Below are 12,253 nucleotides of genomic sequence, written 5' to 3'. Positions count from 1 at the left end.
AGAAGATGTTCGTTTCCAAAAAATTGTTCTTAGTGCCATATGTTCATAAGTGGAGAGTGACTCAGAGGGATTTCAACTCACTATAGAGCTGCTAAGAACCTCTGGAATCAGGAAATCTCTCCTCCTACTTGGGAAATTCTACCCTAAGTGGATCAGTTTTAACCACGACCAAAGTCTGTTGAGGCAATTCAAGACCACCCATCCCACCTAACCCTACATCACCCTACAAAAAGTTCTACATTTAGGAACTTCAAGATACTTAATATATTGCAGAAAGTCGGCTTTTAAGGAGCAAATAAAGAAGGAAACACCTGTCTAAACAGGAAGCAACTGGTGGCCAGTTAGTCCCAGTTCAGGACACAGTTTCACCTCCAGATCTGCAAGTCTTTGGCTCGGCTCCCTGAGTCACTCCTGCTCCTGACTTCTGAAATATACTCCTGATCTCGGTTGTTTTTGTTAGTGTAAGAAGCTCTGTCATTGGAAACAGATTGGAATGTAAAAGTTGTACTAGTAATATTAATTAGAAAACCAAAATCATAGTAAATAAAGGAAATACAAAACCATGGTGATCCAGTGTATGCATTTTTTAACCCAAAAAGCAAAATCAACCTTTGCTTCCTCTTTGCCATATTTCCCCTTACCTTCTTCCTGTATCTTTGCTGTTCTGAGGTGGAGAAAGGGCTGAAATGGAACCTTATTAGATTCTCTGTTTTCAGTGGATGCTGAATGGTAAGTAAATGGATGGGTTATTCCTGGACTGTAAAGTATTTCTCTCTTCTCTGGGAGTATACTGATTTAAGGAATAGGTGACAGCAGCCAGGAGAGCCATGTAACTCTGTCTATCTGTCTTACTTTCTTTTTGTTGTAAGGTGTTGAATTATTGGAATGAGATCTATGTTTAACCCTGAGGGAATTTGACTGATAAAGGCCTTAAAATTCAAAGACAGTTTTTGTGCCTATAGCTCTCCTTGAGTTTGGCAACAGAATAAAGCAAGTACTCTTTCACTGTGTAATTTAAAAAATAAATACTACTGAGATCCCTGAGTGGGTGGCCATTTGTAGTGTTGTTCTTGACATGGACTTCAGTTTTCTAATTGAGAAAGAATCAGAGAGATGAGAAAACGGAGAACACTTGGTATTGATTGGCAGAATTTTATAAAATTACTGCTCATGAAGGGATCTTGGGGTAAATAACATCAGCCCCTCAAACTTACAGAAAAAGGAATAGAAGGGCAAAGTCACATCTGTAATGTCACATTATGAATGGTAGAATTAGGGCCAGATAGTGCAAGTGAGTTTCATGTTACCAGAAGTTACAGACTCCAAAGTTATTTTGGTTTTTGGAAATAGTGACTGATGTGATGCTGGTATTTAAATGTATATTCTTAAACTCTTTTCTGTTTCCCTCTTCCTATCTCTCTAGAGCTCTGCCTTCTCTTTTCTCTCTCTTTTTTTTTTTTTCTGTTTGTTCTCTTGTCTTCGAAGAATGTGCAATCTCATAAACAAAAGGAACAACCTTTAGAAATAAACAAGATAACTTCAGGATTTTTCCCCCTTCTTTTTCAAGGATCATTTGTGAGCAATTGAGAATCTGTGTTAGAGTTAAACATGAATTTCCATGTATGGAAATTCCATGTGTAGAGATCCATTTAAGTCATAAATAAAGGTAATGGGGTATAAGATTTCTTTAAAACACATTTTTTCCAAATTGGCTTCAAACGGATGACACCCACCATTTATCAGTTTCTCAGAGAGTCTGGAAGGATGCAACCCACTGAATTAGTTTACAGCTTCCTATCCAATGGTCTTAGAAAGTATTTAGCCATATTTTTCCTGTGAGTATACTCTGTCTGGAAATTACTTTTGGAATTAGCTGCAATATCTCTTTTTGGTCACTAGGGTGTCACTTAACGAATTGCTCCTAAGTGTTCTTTAGTGACTGGAAAGAATTAAGTTGAGAATCTCGCTATAATTTGTTAAAAAGAAGACAACTCCATATTGCAAACATTTCTGAAAAGTAATTCCATTGTTAGGTTTGTTCATTCATTCAACAAACATGTACTGAGTACCTATGATAGGGTAGGCTCTTTATTAGGTAGTGGGGAAACAAGATTAAAGTAATCCCTGACTCCCAAAAGATAAGTCTAGCAAGACAGTAGCAAGTCACATTTAAGTATAATGTAAAATTGCCTAGAAAGAGGCATGCACAGGGTTGCCGAAGTAGATTGGGCTGTAGTGCTAGAAGTGATGTCATAGTAGAATGATGGTGATGGGGTGGTTGGGTGGTGGAGAAGGAGAGGGAGATGGTGGTAGCAGTAGTAGAGTGGTGGAGGTTGGTGTTGATGGCTGGGGTGGGGATCTGAGAAAGCTTCCTGAAGAAGGTAATTTTTGAATTGAGCATTGAAGAATAAATAGCAACTAGTCAAGTGGAAGAGTAGCATGTTTCCTTATTCTTTCCCCTGAGTGCCCCAAACATATATGCAATGTATTTCATTTCAAAATTCCAACTTATGTGACATGAGAACAACTCTGAGAGATTCTTCAAGTTCTCATCCTAAAGCTTGGCGTGGCTCTTCTGGTGTGTGGTATGCATCTCATGCATGCATTGTCACAACTCTCTGTACATTTGTAGCCTATTCCACTGGAGAATGTATTACACACTACAATTTTTGCCCTCCTGTCAGTGTTTGATTCAAAGCATTACCTTCTCCATCGCCTTTGCTCTAGCAAGAAGTATACCATGCATCATCAGACCACCTAGTAACACTGACACTTTTATATATCCCTGAGAAATCGCTTTTGTAGCTGAAAGGCCCAAAAAGTTGTAGAGCAGAAATTTGGAGAAATAAGCAAAATAAAGACAACCTGTTAAATTCTCCAGTGGTGATGCACTTTACAAAAAATAGCATTCAGGGGACTAAGGTCACTGAGGTGAGAAAAATGATGCATGAGGCTGTCACATACATCTCATCTGTGTACTACAACTTTTAAACTGTTCCAGGTCAGTAGGGATTTAAAATGCCTGAAAAACAGGAATGGGGCAGTCAGGACATTCCTCAAGGGATCCTCAAAAGAAATATAGACTTTTTACATCTTTCTTGCCATAGAGACCATGAAACCATGAAGTCATTCTTGATACCTGGACACATACTGGTCTCTGCTTAACACACCAACACATCTGCTTCTGATCTTCTGGCAGTTGTTTTCATTTTAGTTTCCATCAACATGTGTTCTGTTTTACTAATAAGTATTATTCTCCTCGACAGCTTTCCTAAGCATCTATCTATCTGTCTATCTCTCGATCATCCACAGAATTGACTGGCGATAGAAGACACTACCTATTTGTAGTACTGACTTGAATTGAAATGAAAAATCAGGCATGTAGTGGTGAGTGTTTTCTAATATTGATAGCTATTATTTAGTGAGGGGTTATTCTGTGCCAGGAATTGTCTAGTTGATTAAAGGATAATTTCCCACGTATTATACACCTTCCAGGTGTGTGTTATTATCTTTTCACAAATAATACATATTTATAAAGGTAAAAGAATTTCAAAGACCATGTATTAGAAAGTAGGAAAAGCAGAATTTCAACCCTAGTCAATGTTCTTTCCGCCACATCTGATCAATTTTAATCTTTTATAGATGTACATGACTTAGAAATTTTCTAATTAGCCTTCACTACACTTGAACTTAGATGCTTTCTAAATGTGAAGCAGACAAATGGGATCATTTCAACAAATTTAGATACATGACCCTTAGACTGAAAAGTTTAAAAATAGTAATGCAGGAGACTTTGTAGTGGAAAAGAAGAAAATTTCGCAGAGAAATGGAATCTGAACTAAAAACTGTAAAGATATATGAGAGATATAGAATAGAGAAGGGAAGATATTTTAGGAAGAGGGATATTATTTTGAGGAAATGTCACAGATAAGTATATTCATAAAAAGTGATGATAATCTGATTGTTCACTGATTGTATTAATAGTTTAAAACCTGAGCAGTACCAGGATGGGAAGTCAGGATCAAACAGCTGTGAAGGACTTATTGGTAAATGTAGGGTTCTCAAATTTCCCTGCCTTTTCTTTCTGTGTCCTGACCAAAAACTCACAGAGTGATTTGACTGCTCTGTGATCCAGCCAGCTGCAGGATTTTCCCAGCAGGCTTGAACTCAAACCAGGGCCTTGAACCTTCCCAGATACTGATAAAAGTATTGAGGTTGTTGCTCCAAACACTGAAAGCAACAGGCCCCATCCCTGAGCCAAATTCCTTTAACTCCCATATAAAATTGATATGCTGACCCGTCCACTGCAGGACATAACCTGGGTAGAACACCCCTTTTGTCTTGCTGTCCTTTGCGAGGACTGCTGCAGCCCGCTCTGTGCTTTCGTCTAAGAAATGGTTTGGACTGATCACCCTGGCAATTAGTGCTTCTGTCTTAGGAGCCTCAACCTGCCTCATCTTGGGATGGTTTGGGGCACTGTCTTGTGGGAATTCCCCCCACCGCTGCTTTTGGGCTGATTCTAGCTGTGCGTTTGGCAGGACATAACAGGCATGGAGACTAAGGTTATACTTCACCTTTTGCTGGACGTGAGCTCTGAAAGAAATGGTTTCTCCTCACTTCAGAAAGAAAAAGAATCAGAATTTCCTGGCATTTCATAAAAAGAATTTCCTTGCATTTCATAAAAAGTCCCCAAATCTATTTTACGAGAATATCCATGCCAACCAGTGCCTTTGGAAGGCAAAGCTCTGTGGATTATGTCAGAGGACTGAGGTATGAAAAAGTTTGTAATTATTAACCCCTCCTCTTGCCTTTACAAAAACATCGGGTGCACCAACTTTCTTCAAGCAGAAATCTTTCAAAGCATGAAGTTAATAAATGAGAATGTAATAGGTCTGATACTGGTATGGACTCTATGGGAAATCGCAAATTAGCTAATAATTTTTCTAACTTTCACAGGGTTCTAATGGAATTTTCACTTTAAGCCTTCCTTGGAAGTAATGTGTTTTTGTTTTCAAGTCTGGAATAAAGAAAGAATAAAGATGGTTTGATGTAGTGCAGCAGTTTGAAGATAGGTAAGCTGGGGGAGAGTGAGTAGGATTGGCAGTGATGCAGACCTGAAGGTGTTCAGGGCATGGCCATCAGGGCATGCTTCCCAGGTGACCATGCCAACGCAGCAGAAAGCAGCAAGGCCAATATTCAGCTGGTATGCTGCAGTCCTACATACCACTTGGCACCAATTTTTGATGGGTTAGGCATCTATTCCAATTAGGTGAGGGCCATGCTATACTTGTTAAATATTTTAAATATCCACCCCCAAAACAAGGCCAGCTACACTATTTGTGGACCACAGTGCAGAAAGAAAATGTGGGGTTCCTTATTCAAACAGCAGGTAAACATTACTGTTGAAGATACTAAAATATGAAGAGTTTTCCTTCTTCTGTAGCCTTTATCTCACCTTGTCACAGTATTTTTAATTTACTATGTCATTATACATTTAATACATTAACAATTGAATAAATAAAATTTCTAAAACTTTCAAAATGGTGACGGCAGGGCATTAAGCCAAGTGCATGGCCCATTTGAGTGTGTGTTTCTGCACACAGGTCGAATGCCCATTAAACTGATCTTGTCTGGAAAGTTGGAAAGTCTCAAACTTTAATAGCATCAAGGTGAGCATTTGGCAAGAGCAATTCTTTCAGAGTAAAGAATGAAGACAAGAAATAAACTAGGGACTTTGTATCTTTTACAACAAAAGACATCCAGGAGTACCAGGTACTATCCTGGAGATGTAGGACATAAGCAGACAAGGAATATTGATACCAGCAGAGCAAATGTTATGGACTTTCACAAACTCCTTGAGGAGGAATCCTGCAGGAGCCTGTGGGCTGCAGGCTGGTACCATTAGGTGAATTTCTAAATGGTTGAATTGACCCTGCCTATCAGCTGCTGAAGTGTGAGCTGATCTCAACCGAGAAAGAAGTCTACAGGGTGTGGGGCAGAATTTCAAACTCCCTTTTAGTCTTTGTTTGGTCAATATTTTTACTCAATGACTTGGAAGGACACTTATGAGGGAATGAAACTGTGAAGAGGAAATCCATTTAATGACAGAAATGAATAAAAAACCTTCGCCCTTTATTTCAGCCTTCCCAAATTTAAGAAGTATAGCTTAATATGAAAAAAAAAAGTCAAGTAAGCAAGGCATAGGAATAGGATCTTGGAAAATGTGGATTCATAGTTGTATATGTAAAAAAGACCTAAAGGCTTTGCTGTAACCATAGCAAATTCGTGTGAGTCAGCAGCATGAAGTAGCTAGAATAAAATAGCTAATTTGCTGTTGAACTACATAAATAGAAGTATAACATAAGACAAGGATGGCGACAATGAAATTCCACTTGGTACACTTCAGATCACACCTGTGGTATTGTATTTAATTTCTAAAAAAGTGATGTGAACAACTGAGACTATGATTATTGGAACTGAGCAGGTTTTGCTACCCTACTGAGCAGGTAGGGACTTAAAACAATGAAATTTAAAGCAGAGTAGAAAAGTGGGATTATTTTGTTTTGAAGAAAGGAAAACTTGATAGAGAAGAGTGAAGAGGAGAAAGAAAGAAAGGAAAGGTGTTTCTGAATATCTGAAGAGCTCTCATGTGGAAGAAGAATTAGTTTAACTAATTTAACTGAAGTGTGAAACTACAGCCAATGGTAACTACAAGGAGAGGGTAGATTTCAGCTCAGTGTTAGAAGAAACTCTGAATTATAAGAGCTTTTAAAAAGAAGAAATGAACTGCTTTGAAAAGTAATAAATTCCCCGTGGGTGGAGCCCTGGTGTGGTGTTCTCAAAAGAGGGTAAGTTAGTCAGACAATTAGGGTTCACATTCAGGCCTTGACACTTATTAGTTAGCATAACTTGGTAAACTGCTTAACATCTCCTGGTTTTAGTTTCTGATGGAGGAGGATGTCTAACTTTACTAGAAGTGTTTGGAACATTAAAGAAAATCTATGTAAGTCCCTGATACACACTCAAATATTGTGCTCATAACATATAGAATGTGCATTACAGGAAGTATATATCACTGGACACAAGTATATGAACATGTTTCTGGTCACAGAGGCTTACTTAGACCTCAAGATCCCTCCACAGGCCTTTAAAAAGTAGGAACTTGCTTAACAGTCCTCATCAGACTTTCCCCTTAACTCAAATCATAAAAGCTAAGATGATTAGAATTTGCCTACATGAATATTTTAAGAGCTTTCCTAGTGAATCATCAGTTTTTACATGACCGTATTAAATATGGTATGGTGAATTTTGATATTCAAAGTAAAAGAAAAGTAAATGGAATTTAATGTATCATAAGCCTAAACTAAAATATCTACATTCTTATCTTGTTTTCTGATCCTATTTTCTCTGAAGCATATTTTGAAAACTATGGTATTTTCTAGGCTGGTCTGGATGAATTAGGGAAGAATTATAGAGATCAGTACTCTCACACCCAGCCAAGTGAGATAAGATAAATTCCATTTTATAGCTGGAATAACTGAGATAATCCCAGTGGTAAATGTATTGGGTGCCTTCCACGTGTCAAGTGCTGGGGCAGATGCTTTACATTCTCTGATTCAGTCCTTGCAGCAACCCTGACTGAAGCAAGCCTTGTTATCTTTCTTCCAAGGTGAGGGGCAGAGCTCTGTGAGGACTGAGACCATGCCTCTTTTATTCACCACACTTACCTAGAAAAATAACTGGCATATTGGGCACAGAGGAAATATTTGTTGAATCAATGGACAAAGGGACAAACAAATGAAAACCTGGAACCGCAGAAAGAACAAGCAAACTGACTGAGGTCACAAAGCCCTCTAAATGCTGAAAGTTGACGCAGACTTGGGTCATTGTGTTGGCCCTCCCCAAAAAGAGTTGCAGAATCTACCTGTATGCCCTGGGTTTTCATGCGCAGTATAAGGTGCCATGGCTAGTAATATGCATTTTCATATGGAAAGATCATTGACTATCTGGTAACTGATATTGGGTGCATCTGAGATAAAATATTATTACAGATTTTTAGCCTCTACAGTGGCATTTTTTTTGGAAGCTTTTCTTTCTTTTTTTTACACAAGTTGATTCCACTATTCTTTCTATATTAGATACTATTTTGAGTATGTCTTCTTTTCTCCTTCTGATTATGAAAACAATATATGGGAGACAACAAAATTACGTAGACTTGGCTGTGAATCTTGACTACCATATATCAGTTGAATGACCTTAGGCAAGTTACTTAATGGGAATAATACTTCCTACATAGGTTCTTTTGTTTTCGTTTTTGGTCAGAATTAAATGAAATATGTGCATGTATATTGTAAGCATTCAATACCATGAATGATAAATTACTAACAATATATGCTTTTCATAGAAAATGTAAAGGTGTTGAAAAGAAAATAATAAAACACTCCCAATTCCATTTTCAAAGATTAGTAGTTAGTAATTTGTTGTGTTTTCTTCTATCTTCTTCTCCTCTGTTTACATTTCTAAGTTTTTTTGTAAGCGGCTCTTCTTGTTTTTACCTCAGCAAGAGGCTAATTGGATGAAGATATAAAAGCTGAAAAATGTCAGGCACACCTTCCTTACCAAAGAATTTTGGTGCTGTGTTCACAGAGCCCAAGTGGGCATTTCTTTGTCCTTTAAATTACTTTTCTGTTCAAGGAGTGATGAAGTTGAAGGTTGTTCCTAGGACATCTGGAAGGCAGTAATCATTCTATGCTCTAATTGAAGAATAAATGTCCAGTTTTACTCTGTGCTTTTTCCAGGCCTGTGCTAATCAGGATGCTGGATCTTTGGGCTTTCAGATAATTAGTGATGGACGTTTTGCTCTGGTTGTTCAATAACCCTCCCTTTTTCTTTTTCAATGCCTTCTCATTAGTAAGCCAAAGAGAAATTGCATCAAAGCAGCTGAATACACATTTATATGGCTCAAATATTATACCGTCGCCCGTTCGTGAATTACTTAAGGGCCTGGGAGTATTTCACTTGAAAACCAGGTATGCTTCTAGAGATGAGAGTGGATTGCCTTTAACAAGGGACACACTCAGATGCAAGCAACCAATGGTGGAAAATGTCATGTGGCTGTTTTCTTCCTGGCTAGCTCTGTTCATCAGAGCAACAGAATTCAGCTAAGGTCAGGGACTGAGGGGTTGATGAGCTGGTACTTTTGGCTCTCACTTCATCTCGGGAAGGCACTGTGTTGTCAGAAATACACTTACTGTTCTCAGGAGAGAGGGCATTAAAATCCAAAGCACTTACTGAATGCTCAGAGCAAAGATTCTAGAAACCGTCACTAGCCTAGAAAGATAAATAAAAAGCAGATGTAAGTAGGAGTTAGGAAGCACTGGCCATGGTTTTTTTGTATATTCTAACTGCTGAGAGTTTTGTTCCTGGCTGGAGTAGATTTCTAAAATTCTCATCATCACCGTCATTTTCATCATCACCATTATTTTCTTCATCATCATCATCATCAGCAGCAGCAGCAGCAGCAGCAGCAGCAGCATATTTGTTACATGTGAGTGAGCAGGGACAGAAAGCTGCTTGACTTCTCTTCTGTTAGACTGGTGGATGTAGCATGTTGTGGGTGAAATTTTGTCCCGCCTTAAGTATGTTCAAGTCCACACACTTGGTACCTGTGGGTGTGATCTTATTTGGAAACAGTATTTGCAGATATAATCAAGTTAAGATGAGGGTCATGTTGGATTGCAGGAAGCAGGAGGTTTCCTAAATTCAACACTGGTGTCCTTATAACACTATGTGAAGATACAGAGAGACACACATGGAAGAATGCCATGTGGAGTTGGAGTAAGAGACTGGGATGATGCAGCTGCCAACCCACACACATGAAGGATTGCAGACAACCATCAGAAGCTAGGAAGAGGCAAGGATGATTCCTTCCCAAGAGCCTTCATGGGGAGCATGACCCTGCTAACACCTGGAATTTGGACATCTAGGCTCCAGAGCTGTGACAGAATATGTTTCTGTTCTTTTAAGCCACCGAGTTTGTGACTTTTTGTCATGGCAACCCTAGCAAACTAATAGATAATATGCATGAGACTGACCTCCACCTGTAAGTACTTTTTCAGGAGGACTAGAGTTATTTTCTGTTCTCAGATTGAACTTTATACTGCTTCTTATTCACTATTGCCTCCTGAGGAAAATACAGAAATAGGGTGTTCTTACAGTCCCGAGGGACTCATGGGCATACACACCATCTTAGGTTGGGTTTCCTTAGAAGTAGACACTGACATGAGGATTTGTGTGAAAGTAGTTTCTTTGGAGACAATCCAAGGAAGCACTGATGAGGGAGTGGGGACATGGGATAGGGAAGGGAAGAAACAAATAAAGAGCCCATTACTAATCAGTTTACCACTGTGGGCAACCAGGGCTTAATTCTACTGGGGAAATCTGGGAGACAGTGCAAAACATACTTTAGAATACCTCTCCACCCCCAGAAGAGGGGAGTCGGAGACCTTTTGCCATAAATATGCTTTTTTTTCTTCCAAAAATCTTGTCCTTTTTTATTTCTATAGCATTGCATTTTTAGAATTTTTTTTTTTAAAATAACCTCTGTGAGATCCACCTCTCAATCTGCATATTCAAATTTCAAAGTCATAATGAGCATGACTTTTCTTGGATAAAAACTAATCAAACTGTATGTATTATCTTATTCCTTTCCATGATAATGTTGGATCCCTCTAGCCTGTCAGTCAGTGTATAGTTATCAATCTAGAGCCCTCCTCCTCGATTTGCTTCTGCACACACATTACCTTAGTCCAGCTCTTGTCTACACTGTGTGTTATGCACAATACCTGGAGAAGGTTAAGAGAACAAATCCTTGAAGGGTAGCTTTGAGGTCAAATGTCCACATACTCTGAGTCTGCTTAAAGCAATGCAGTGTAACTCCTTTGAGGATTTGAATTTGCCAACAGCTTACCAGGTGTGAAAGCCTGTTTACTTGATCTTTAAATTGTTTTTCTTCAGTCTTATTCTTAGCTACTGAGTCAGAATGTCTGTTTTAGAAATGTAATTTTAAGCTTTAGATTTGATTTGGCAAAGAGCATATATGAAAAAGTCAGCAAAAATTATTTAATTGTCTCTTTAACCAAGGAAATGATGAACGGGTCCAGGGATTACATTTTTCATGTATTCACATAGAAAGATTTGCCCTACAAGAACATACTGTCCCCAAGTCAGAGAGCCTTTTGGGTATTGCAAGTTCTGTTAAGAAATTCAAGGCATGCAGGAGAGAAAAGTTTTATGTCACCTCAAACAATAGCAAGTGGCAATGGAACACCTGTCAAATGAACCTACCTGGCTTTCACTCCAACAGCAGCAGCATCATTGAAACTTTCAAGGTGTGATGAATTATTATCCACCATCTGTTTTACAAAATGTTAATTCTTCTTGAACCAAAATTACAGTCCAGCAAATGAGCTCTTAGCAAAGCAACAAGTCATCATTCATATGAGGCTGTAGCGAGAACTTGAGCCAGAAATTATTAGCACAAATGATTTGCCAGAAACAAAGTGGAATCTTATTAAAGGCCAGACAAAATGGTGAATTAGATAATGAGAGGCAAAATAAGCAGCCAGCTATAGGAAGAGGGAGAAATAGTGTCTCCAGAGGGTAAACTAGAAGATGAATTTTATTCTGTGTTATCCTTTAGAAAACAATTACTGACCATCTCCATAAACTTTGTCACATGCCCTTTGTCCAGGGTTACCGAAGTTAGAGCCCCAGAGTTGTGAGAAGCAGTTTTCCTGGGTTTTTGTTGTCTCCTGTGATTGTAACAGGATCACTGTGTAGAGAGCCTATATCTGTCCTTTCTTTTAAATCTTTCTGGACTCTTCATACCACTGCTTTATTATAAATACATTAAAAAATGAGGACATGAAATGGAAAGTTGACTAGGGATTAGACTGTAATAATGTCTCCCTGGAAATTAGGATTAGGTTTCTGAAAACCTTTGGGATAGGAAGTTTCAGTTGAATAAAGATTATATACAGGAGAATATAGGAATAGGTCTCAAGTATGACTCTGAAAGCCATGATAAACATATACTTACACCTAAACCTATGACCATCTGTTTCTATGTTTATGTCTTTACCTTTATCTATATCCATGTGTATAGCTAATTTTAATATATTTAAATTTTTTTCAGACATCTTTTTTTCTAATTTTCATTTTATTTTAAGTTCTGGGATACACGTGCAGGACA

The sequence above is a fragment of the Macaca nemestrina genome, chromosome 7, assembly GCF_043159975.1.
Source record: "Macaca nemestrina isolate mMacNem1 chromosome 7, mMacNem.hap1, whole genome shotgun sequence".
NCBI classification, from domain to species: domain Eukaryota; kingdom Metazoa; phylum Chordata; class Mammalia; order Primates; family Cercopithecidae; genus Macaca; species Macaca nemestrina.
Note: the sequence above shows the minus strand (reverse complement) of the source record.